At 45.1% G+C, this 11,956-nt stretch overlaps 1 long non-coding RNA gene across 1 annotated transcript; it reads right to left on the bottom strand.

Moving 5' to 3' along the window:
* Nucleotides 1–3,819: 3,819 nt before the first annotated feature.
* Nucleotides 3,820–8,814, bottom strand: LOC119322305. Its single transcript, XR_005155514.1, has 4 exons — nucleotides 8,259–8,814; nucleotides 6,214–6,322; nucleotides 4,688–5,400; nucleotides 3,820–4,509 (listed from the first exon to the last, which is right to left on the bottom strand). It is a non-coding gene; the product is annotated as an uncharacterized LOC119322305 (long non-coding RNA).
* Between the last annotated feature and the right edge of the window lie 3,142 nt (nucleotides 8,815–11,956).

The following is an 11,956-nucleotide window of genomic DNA, read 5'->3' as shown; positions in this document are numbered from 1 at the left end:
ACCTGTAAGAACCACGATGGTTACTAAATGCATTGGTTTGTGAATTTTTTGTTCCGTGCTTCAAATTTTTGCTTCTCACCTTTGGTTGTGTGATGCTAAGAATTGTCAAAGAATTGCAGCAAACAGAAGAATCAATCATGGATGAAGATGAATAATGCTATACTGTATCTAACAGTCAAGGTAAGTTGCTGCAGTTAGCTCCTAGGAGACAAGTTAATTACTACTAACAACATTAACACTCTACGGAAGATTTGTCTCACACCTCAGCTACATGCTTCATTACCATAAATTTGCCAGTTCTCCCATAAACCGAGATAGATGGATGTGTGCTGCAGGTATAGTTTCTCCTTATACACGCACATGTAATTGTGTGTTATGTTTCGATGCAGTGTCAACCTACAGTACTACACAACTCGCATGTTTGTGCATAAACAAAAATTTCATGTTTAGTGCAAGTCGGGTATAATCAACATGTTTATTTTGTCACGTTATAACTAAATAATGGGCAAGAAAGAAGAAGAGGCACTAACAAAAAAATAATCATTTGTGGGTAACAGATGGATATCTCTCTCCATTGAATTTTGTTGTCCAGAGTTTTATTCTGGTCAAACTCTTTGGCTCTGCCCCATTGCAGACCATGGCAAACTATTGTTTCTCAAGGTCCCACTTAATTATTCTTTAATTGTAGATTGCAAGTGATTTAATTTCCTCCAATGCAGTAGTTAATATATAGGAGAATATCCATATTTGAAAGTGAATCATAGGAAACTACAGATATGGGGTGAGGGGGGAATACAAGTCCTAAAGCTTTCCATCAGTCATCAATCAGATTAATCCGTACACACAAGATCTACATAGCATGTTGGATTTGTTGGTCTACAAAAGGTTTGATGTGCTTTATAACCTATGCATTAGTTAGTCCAAGAGGAGATTGCAACGCCAATACGGCCTACTAACACAGTGACGCCATAGGGTCTGCACAATATTTGTTTTCATCGGGTGCTACAAATTCATTGCTAAGCAGAGAGATCAATCCTTCCCTGCCATGTATGTGAATATTAACTTCCATGTCCCTGGCTTTTTAAAAAGGGGAAATGATTTCAAACTCCCAGATTACTACACTTGGACTGTAAATATATTTCCTTATTTAGAAAAGCTTAAAGTTTGTATCTGCATTTGAATTAGCAGGGAGTATGCCATTCGTTTGGATTTTAAATGATGTTGTTGCTAATATATCAAAGTGAGTCAAAATTCTTAGCAGGATTGTATGGGTGCCCGATATGAACCTACATGTTCTTATAGCATGCAAAATATCTTTGCTTAGTAGTAGCTTTGACCAAATCACCAGAAGAACGGGCACCATCCTGCAGTGTGAGTGTAGATTAGCATTTATTTGAAGTGCCATTATGCTGGCCTTTCAAGATATGGTTTATTCGGATTTCAGTTTCAGAATTCAACAAAAAAACTAAAATCCCAGCGTTATCCCTAAAAAAATCCAGTGTTATGAAAACATATATAAGAAAGGCTATGCATCTAGGAACATGCAATGCCCCTTTTGAATAATCATTATAATCATTAGATCACTAAACTATTAGCAGAAGGATGTAAGTTTAGCCTAACAGAAAAGGATCGCTAAGTAAGTTTATGCTTCCAAGCACAGAGAGAAGGACATGATCAACAATGGCAAAAGAAAATATTTACTTCATAGTAAATAACCTGATATAGTTAAACTGTACACTGAGATGTAGAAACTTAACTCTACTGTCTCCGGTGCAGGCTACAAAAAACTTAAAATCCCTATGCTCTCTTGGTGATGAGGCTCTACTTCTGTTGCAATTTCTTTTCTGAAGTTTTGCTCACCTTCAGTGAGTCACAAAAATTCCATTTGCATCCCGCTGCTCCACTTCCCACATATCTCTTTACTAACTGAGCACTATATCCTTGCCTCGGCCCATTATTGTTTTCTCCTGCTCAATCAATGCGCCTTTTCCCTTCGTAACCTTTAATCAAGTTGTGTAGTTCGCTACATCCACCTTTCTTCAAATTTTCAGCTTTTTGGTATTTTGTCCCTTTCTTCTGCAGCTTTTGTTAATCAAGTCAGGAGCACAACTTAATTATCTCTACTCTCATATGTAACTCCAGCTCCATCTTATCATTTTAGAAACATCAAGTCAGCACAACTCAATTATATGCACTCTGATGTGTAATTGTCAGGAACAATTCAACTTTGGAAAGTAATAAATCTTACATATTTGTTTCGTAGTGGACAAGCCATATTTATTTTTACACTAAGAAGTTATAACAAACAAAAGAAAGAAAGGTTTCCACAATAGATCTCTAGCTTTGTGGTGTTTGTAAACATTCGACAGAGTAGAGAGTACCACTGTAGAATTTAGCATTGCCATTCCTTAAAACAGAAGCATCGTGTCGATTAATTCACAGTAAAGAAAGTTATGCCCATGCATATAATGGAAATCTTGTGATGGTGCAACAATCATGTATATATATTAGGCACATGGTAGATTACTCTTGGATAAGCAATGATAGCATGCAAAAACTATACTCTTTAATCTTGAAGCGGAATGTTGCCCATCTGGATCCAGTGAGTGATGCGCCATAGGGAGGGCACTTCTAGTGCTTCAGGAGTAATTTTTTTAGCGTCAGCAGCAACCATTAGGAATATCACCTGCATTGCAGAAGAATTAAGAAAACAAATGCAAGTTTCATATATCTAAAAAAAGATCAGTAGGTTAAGGAGACTCGAAAATAACATTTCTCTATATGTGTGATTTGTTAAAGTACAATGTTATAATTGTTTCTTTCACACAATGGGCAGTGGCTTCATACTCAATTGAATTTTAAGTACGAGCTCAATTCTCTAAAATTGGTATTTGTAATTATAAGAAGTAAAATATTAAGAAGAAAAGAACCAATGATTCCCACTTAAAATCCAAAGTACTCCAAGGATAAAAATGCATGTCCATACCAAATTAAAGTGGAATGCAGTTGTAAAAATCGTGGGATTACTATTTATGTGTTCCTTCGCTTGTCATGACTGTCCTCCCATTCTGCTAGCTGCCTACTCATTCCTTTCGTAAGAGCAAATTAATTGTACACCCTTTGATCCAAGTATATACAGAATAGCAGTCTGGTTGTTTTGTTAATACATATGCAAAACCCATGGAAGCATAACTGAACATATAATAAAAGCCTATATGGTTGAAAATAACCCATAATTTGATTAATACACAGAGACTGGAAACTGAATTACTCTGAATAACAGAACATCTGCAAGTAAGAACTGAAGATCTCAATCAGTTTTTGGTTCCAAGCACACATAATTAAACATGTAAGATCCGGTGAAAGGAAATCGACCATCATAAAGAAATGCATCAGGTATATCAGCAGTCCATGATTACAATGTGTATCAGGTCCTTTTTTTGCTTCAGTAGCTGGCACTTATGATCTCTCTTTAGAAGTTGGGCGACTTGAAATGGTTATGCACTACAGGAACCCTCGTTGCTCGCCCTAACCATGCTTGCCACTGCTAGAAATTTTTTCGAACAAATGGTAAGCAATGAAACAAAATGAGAATGATGAAGAGATCAAAGAAGTGAAACATCAAGCAAACAAAATTGACTTCTACTCATTTATTTGCCCAAATGTAACTAATCTAAATGTAATACCCACTAATCTTTTTTGCTATCTATTTTTCAGATCACTCTGAACAGAAGTCAACTAAAATTTATGGGCAACTTAGCACTCACTGTAGATGATAGTGGTAAATATAACAGGATATATATGTTGTTTTCTTGTGTCTTGTCAGATATAAAAAAGATTTCAAAATGAACCATCCAGAGCAGAAAGAATTGCAGGTCACTGCTGCATCTCCATCGCCAGTCAATCAGCTCGTCCAATCTAGTAGAAGATATCTTCAAGGTCTTTTTAGGTATATCTAGAAGGTTTTCCAACTCGTAAGTTTTCAGCTTCTCGGCTAAATGTAAGATATCAACCATTACTCAGAACAGCAAGGTGCTTGCGACAAATGCAAGTATCAAATAAGGAGTAAAGCATACATCACATATGAACTTTAAGTATATACATAAATAAAGCATCACAAAGTGCAGCCAGGTTGGCAAATAAAATTTCATTACTTTCAATCTAATGGAACCTATATCCACCTGACAACTTAAATCTTTAAATGGCAGCGGCAGTACAACATAGGCGGCTGAACTGATCGTAGAAGTCAAAACAATTGTAATTGTTGATTCATGACCGGACGGATAGTTACAACAACTGTTATGAACCTACCTAGTCATGCCATCTGCAGGGGATTAGGAAGACAAGGGGAAGGAGGAGATAATATTGCGAGAGAATATATTGATTCTTGCTTGCTCCCAAAGAATAAAATGCCTGCTCGTATATAGAGCTAACTTAACTTTGACCCGAAAGACATGGAAATAGTCGGAAGTATCAAACTCGGGCAAGATGCGTTATATGGTTATTGAGCTGAAATGTGTATATGAATTACAATTAGAGGCCCTCCTGTTGCAATAACTTCTGCATTAATTTATGCTTGGAAAATGTATGTCCGTACTGCAGTATTATGAGCTCAACGCATGAGACTACCGTACTGTAAATCTTGTCATGAGTGTAATCATGAAACTGTTCGAGGCAAAGTGCTGACCTTCTTCGATGGAGACAGAGAAACTGAAACCAATCTGGTGAGCAGGAAGTTCTCAGGCGTGAGTTCCCAGTGTATGGACCCATGAAGTGCAGACGTGGACGACGCTTTCAAAAACTCAATTAGACAATCTGCACTAGAGAACGACACCCAGCCTCCGATAGCGAGGGGGAACTCGCGCTTCTTGTGCCACGGCGACGGCGACGACGCAGGGGGGCTGCAGCAGCTGGTCCAGCCTGGCACGGTGGCCGGCGCGGATGACCTCGTGGCTGTTGGTGACACAAAGCCACACCTGGCTCTCTGCCGTCATCTGCTGGAGCCGGAGCGCCGCGACGCGTCGCCCCAACAGAGCACGCCGACCGCCTTGTCGTCCTCCGCCGCGACGCCTCGGCCCGCCAAGGCCAGCTTCAAGGGCGACAAGGCATATAGGAACGCCGGCGCGACCCCTCGCCCCACTCCTGGGCTCGGGCGAAGCGGACGCCCACGGCAAGCGCGCCGGCGGCGCGTGCCCGTCTGCTTATCGTCCTCCGCCGCGACGCCTCGGCCCGCCCCCACCAAGGCTAGCTCCAAGGCCGACAAGGCGTGCAGGAAAGCCGCCGCGACGCCTCGCCCCATTACTGGGCTCGGGCGGAGCGGACGCCGCGGCAAGCGCGCCGCTGCCCGTTTGTGAAGGCCGGCAGTGGATAAGGCGGGGCTGTGGTGGTGGTGCCGGGGTCCTTTTTGCAAAAAATGAATCATTATCTCAGGAAGAAACAGACTTTAAATTGTACTGCGGGTTAAATACTAAAAAAGGGAGGGGCTTTTTAGCAAAAATGCTAATGACGGACAAGCAGAAACCCAATTTGCTTTATTATTAGATAGAGATTAGGTAGAGATAGAGAGGTAGAGATAACTCCTACTAAAGCATATGCTGCGTCAAAATAGCTTTCACCTGCCTCTACGATTCAGCAATGCCATAATTTTTTTAAAAACCTTGACTCCATCGTGACAAGAAGATAAAATATACAGGGCCATGCCATAGATTAGTTTTCCCATTACCTGAGTCCATCGTAGAAAGAAGAAAAACATAATAGGGCTACAGACTCCCCTGCCCTCATGCATGCTGCCGCCGCCAGAATCCCATGGCTACAACCGACTCTCCAGCCCTCACGCACGCAGCCTCAGCTAGAAAATCAATCATAGGTCTTCGACGGAATCCAATCCTAACGCACGCCACTGCCATGCCCCCGTCGAGACTAGGCCTCCACCACGAGCATGGAGTAAACGGTCTCAAGTTCAGGCTATGAGCCACGTGCCCATGCCAAGATATTTTGACATTATCCTGGCCTATATGGGATCTGTGATGCTGACATCTTCCTTTGGCTATTTTTGATAGAGAATGATCCTATCTACCAGGTTGTTGCATCTGTGCAGCCCTAAGAAATTGCTCGATGGAGCACTGATCGTGGCTACAAGCACCTTAGCTAGATGCTTGATTCCTTCAGATCTGCAAGTTCTCCCATATGCATGTTGTAGGTGAATCTGCGTACCTTTGAAATCCATGGCTGGAGGAGGCAGCGACCACATATTAAAATTTTCATGACATGGACTTCATCCTTCCTTGCAAGTCATAGAACTGGAATTTGGATTGCGAAGGACCTGTAAGAACCACGATGGTTACTAAATGCATTGGTTTGTGAATTTTTGTTCCGTGCTTCAAATTTTTGCTTCTCACCTTTGGTTGTGTGATGCTAAGAATTGTCATAGAATTGCAGCAAACAGAAGAATCAATCATGGATGAAGATGAATAATGCTATACTGTATCTAACAATCAAGGTAAGTTGCTGCAGTTAGCTCCTAGGAGACAAGTTAATTACTACTAACAACATTAACACTCTACGGAAGATTTGTCTCACACCTCAGCTACATGCTTCATTACCATAAATTTGCCAGTTCTCCCATAAACCGAGATAGATGGATGTGTGCTGCAGGTATAGTTTCTACTTATGCACGCACATGTAATTGTGTGTTATGTTTCGATGCAGTGTCAATAGATGGATGTGTGCTGCAGGTATAGTTTCTCCTCATACACGCACATGTAATTGTGTGTTATGTTTCGATGCAGTGTCAACCTACAGTACTACACAACTCGCATGTTTGTGCATAAACAAAAATTTCATGTTCAGTGCAAGTCGGGTATAATCAACATGTTTATTTTGTCACGTTATAACTAAATAATGGGCAAGAAAGAAGAAGAAGCACTAACAAAAAAATAATCATTTGTGGGTAACAGATGGATATCTCTCTCCATTGAATTTTGTTGTCCAGACTTTTATTCTGGTCAAACTCTTTGGCTCTGCCCCATTGCAGACCATGGCAAACTATTGTTTCTCAAGGTCCCACTTAATTATTCTTTAATTGTAGATTGCAAGTGATTTAATTTCCTCCAATGCAGTAGTTAATATATAAGAGAATATCCAGATTTGAAAGTGAATCATAGGAAACTACAGATATGGGGTGAGGGGGGAATACAAGTCCTGAAGCTTTCCATCAGTCATCAATCAGATTAATCCGTACACACAAGATCTACATAGCATGTTGGATTTGTTGGTCTACAAAAGGTTTGATGTGCTTTATAACCTATGCATTAGTTAGTCCAAGAGGAGATTGCAACGCCAATACGGCCTACTAACACAATGACGCCATAGGGTCTGGACAATATTTGTTTTCATCGGTGCTACAAATTCATTGCTAAGCAGAGAGATCAATCCTTCCCTGCCATGTATGTGAATATTAACTTCAATGTCTCTGGCTTTTTAAAAAGGGGAAATAATTTCAAACTCCCAGATTACTACACTTGGACTGTAAATAAATTTCCTTATTTAGAAAAGCTTAAAGTTTGTATCTGCATTTGAATTAACAGGGAGTATGCCAGTCATTTGGATTTTAAACGATGTTGTTGCTAATATATCAAAGTGATTCAAAATTCTTAGCAGGATCGTATGGGTGCCCGATATGAACCTACATGTTCTTATAGCATGCAAAATATCTTTGCTTAGTAGTAGCTTTGACCAAATCACCAGAAGAACGGGCACCAGCCTGCAGTGTGAGTGTAGATTAGCATTTATTTGAAGTGCCATTATGCTGGCCTTTCAAGATATGGTTTATTCGGATTTCAGTTTCAGAATTCAACAAAAAAACTAAAATCCCAGTGTTATCCCTAAAAAAATCCAGTGTTATGAAAACATATATAAGAAAGGCTATGCATCTAGGAACATGCAACGTCCCTTTTGAATAATCATTATAATCATTAGATCACTAAACTATTAGCAGAAGGATGTAAGTTTAGCCTAACAAAAAAGGATCGCTAAGTAAGTTTATGCTTCCAAGCACAGAGAGAAGGACATGATCAGCAATGGCAAAAGCAAATATTTACTACATAGTAAATAACCTGATATAGTTAAATTGTACACTGAGATGTAGAAACTTAACTCTACAGTCTCCGGTGCAGGCTACAAAAAACTTAAAATCCCTATGTTCTCTTGGTGATGAGGCTCTACTTCTGTTGCAATTTCTTTTCTGAAGTTTTGCTCACCTTCAGTGAGTCACAAAAATTCCATTTGCATCCCGCTGCTCCACTTCCCACATATCTCTTTACTAACTGAGCACTATATCCTTGCCTCGGCCCATTATTGTTTTCTCCTGCTCAATCAATGCCCTTTTTCCCTTCGTAATCTTGAATCAAGTTGTGTAGTTCCCTACTTCCACCTTTCTTCAAATTTTCAGCTTTTTGGTATTTTGTCCCTTTCTTCTGCAGCTTTTGTTAATCAAGTCAGGAGCACAACTTAATTATCTGTACTCTCATATGTAACTCCAGCTCCAGCTTATCATTTTAGAAACAGCAAGTCAGCACAACTCAATTATATGCACTCTCATGTGTAATTGTCAGGAACAATTCAACTTTGAAAAGTAATAAATCTTACATATTTGTTTCGTAATGGACAAGCCATATTTATTTTTACACTAAGAAGTTATAACAAACAAAAGAAAGAAAGGTTTCCACAATAGATCTCTAGCTTTGTGGTGTTTGTAAACATTCGACAGAGTAGAGTGTACCACTGTAGAATTTAGCATTGCCATTCCTTAAAACAGAAGCATCGTGTCGATTAATTCACATTAAAGAAAGTTATGGCCATGTATATAATGGAAATCTTGTGATGGTGCAACAATCATGTATATATATTAGTGGTAGGACTAGGGTTCCTACCGGCTCTACTGCGTAGGTTGTAGGGGCAAAGAGGAAGTGGACGCGGCGAGGAGCGGGCGCGCCGGCGGCAGGGCGCCGTCGCGGCTAGGGTTGAGGGCGGTGGCGGCTAGGTTGCGGCGGCTAGGGTTTCCGGCTCCTCTAGGAGCCGGGCAACAAAAGATAATAATAGTCTTTATTGCTTCCATCCAAAAGAGTCTTACAATCTATATTTATATCCTAGATAACTTGTAGAAGAATCAATCCTGAGATAACTTGCCAAATCTGAATAAAACTAAGGTAACTTGCGGGCCTAAGCCTGCCTGTTGGGCCTGCGGCGGCCATAGACCTGGCCGGTCATAACATCTCTCCCCGCCTGCGCAAACAGCTCGTCCTCGAGCTGAAAGTCTGGATAGTGTTGACGGAAATCCTCACGCTACTCCCAAGTCGCCTCTTCCTCCGGAAGGCCCGCCCACTGAATTAGGATGAACCAGACGCCATGACGGAGCTGAGCCTGCAACACCTTTGCTGGCTCTGGAAGAATGCGACCATCGGCGGTTGGAGGAAGCATCGGAGGAGCCGCCGGTGGCTCGCCACGGAAAGGTTTGAGCAGCCCCACATGGAACACGTCGTGGATGCGGGCGTGGGCTGGAAGCTGAAGACGATAGGCCACCTTCCCAATGCGCTCCACGACAGGGAGGCCCGGCGTAGCGAGGGCCAAGCTTGCGCTTTGCGCGCGGGTCCAGTGACTGCGTAGAGCGGTGGAGAAGACGCAGCCACACCCAGTCACCCACTGCGAACTCCGCCTCGCGATGATGATCGTCGTAGTAGTGCTTGGCCGTCTGCTGGGCCTGAAGGAGACGCTGACGGACCTCAGCCAGCATCTCATCACGGGTGCGGATAAGGTCACCCGCTACTGCTGTCCGAGCCGTCTCCGGGTCGACCGGAAGTATAGGCGGGGGTGGTCGACCATAGACCACCTCAAATGGCGTCGCGCGCAGGGCGGAGTGATAAGAAGTGTTGTAGCAGTACTCCGCCCAAGATAGCCGGTCCACCCAAGCGCGAGGTCGATCACCTGTCACACAACGCAAATACATGGCAATGACCTTGTTAACCACCTCAGACTGACCGTTCGTCTGAGGATGGAACGCCGTACTCAGGCGGAGCTGGACACCCGCCATCCTGAAGAGGTCGCGCCAGACATGGCCCGTGAAGATTGGGTCCCGATCACTGACGATCGACGTCGGGAACCCGTGTAGACAGACTATGCCGTCGAAGAAAGCCCGGGCCACGGATGCCGCTGTGTACGGATGGCCCAACGCGATGAAGTGGGCGTACTTAGAGAAGCGATCGACCACCGTGAGGATGACTCACTTGCCCCCTACCTTGGGAAGGCCCTCGATGAAGTCCAAGGAGATATCCGCCCAAACCTGAGACGGCACCTCCAAGGGCTGAAGGAGCCCCGCCGGTCTCAGGGTCTCTGTCTTGTTGCGCTGGCAAGTCTGACAAGACCGAACCCAGTCGCGGACCAGGGCACGATCGCCAAGGATGTAGAAGTCGGCGCGAAGACGATGGAGGGTTTTCTGCACACCCTCATGGCCCGCCGAGTGAGCGAGCTGCAACACCTGGTGACGGAGATCATCATGCGCCGGAACAAAGATCCAGCGTCCATGCAGGAGCAGTCCGTCAGAGAAGCGCCAGGGCTCCTCCAAGTCGCCGACCGCGAGCTGCTGCTGAAGAAGTGCGGCGTCATCGGCCGTCGCAGTGGCGCGTCGAATGTCGGTGAAGAGACCGAACAATGGCCCGAAGCGGATGCACAGGGCCGTCCCGACGGACGCGTCGGCGGTTGGCGCGAGGTCGGAATCGCGACGGGATAGCGCGTCGGCCACGGTGTTAAGACGGCCCGGCCGATACTCGACGGAGAAGTCGAAGCCGAAGAGCTTGCTGATCCACTGGTGCTGCGGTACGGTCGACAGCCGTTGATCCAGCATGAACTTCAGGCTGTAGTGGTCCGTGCGAATGTGGAAGGTCCGCCCCCACAAGTATGGCCGCCAATGACGCACGGCCTGGACGAGGCCAATGAGCTCCCGCTCGTAAGCGGCCAACTTAAGATGGCGCGGAGCGAAAGGCCGGCTGAAGAAGGCGAGGGGCCCATCGCCCTGATGAAGTACGGCGCCGAACCCGGTGCCCGAGGCGTCACAGTCCACCACGAACGGACGATCGAAGTCGGGCATCTGGAGGACGGGGCCCGTCGTGAGGGCCCCCTTGAGGGCCTCGAATGCCGTCGTCGCCTCAGCGTCCCAGGCGAAGGCGTCGCGGCGAAGCAACCGCGTGAGGGGCGCCGCGATGAGTCCGAACTCCCGGATAAATTTCCGGTAGTAGCCAGCGAGTCCGAGGAACCCGCAAAGAGCCCGCGTGAGTGAGGCGTCGGCCAGGCGGAGACGGCCGCCACCTTATCGGCGTCCATAGCCACTCCGTCGGCCGAGATGACATGGCCGAGGTAGGCGACGGTAGGTGTCCCGAACGAGCACTTTGAGCGCTTAAGGTGGAGGTGGTGCGCCCGAAGCTCGTTGAAGACGATGGCGACGTGCTGGAGATGTTCGGCCCAGGTGGCGCTGTAGATAAGAATGTCATCAAAGAAAACAAGCACAAACCGCCGTAAGTAGGGTCGAAGGACGTCGTTCATCAGGGCTTGGAAAGTCGCCGGGGCGTTGGCGAGGCCGAAAGGCATCACCAAGAACTCGAAGTGGCCATGGTGGGTGCGAAACGCCGTCTTGGCGATGTCGTCCGGATGCATGCGCACCTGATGATAGCCCGACCGAAGATCGAGCTTGGTGAATAAGCGTGCCCCATGGAGCTCATCCAAGAGCTCGTCGACCACCGGTATAGGGAACTTGTCCTTGAGCGTGAGTGCGTTGAGGGCGCGGTAGTCGATGCAGAAGCGGCATGTGCCGTCGGACTTACGGACGAGAAGCACCGGCGCCGTGAAGGGTGACGTGGAGATCCGGATGATGCCTGCGGCGAGCATCAGGGCACACTGGCGCTCCAAC

This window comes from Triticum dicoccoides, chromosome 1B, assembly GCF_002162155.2.
Source record: "Triticum dicoccoides isolate Atlit2015 ecotype Zavitan chromosome 1B, WEW_v2.0, whole genome shotgun sequence".
Classification (NCBI taxonomy): Eukaryota; Viridiplantae; Streptophyta; class Magnoliopsida; order Poales; family Poaceae; genus Triticum; species Triticum dicoccoides.
This window is presented reverse-complemented; position numbering and strand designations above follow the sequence as displayed.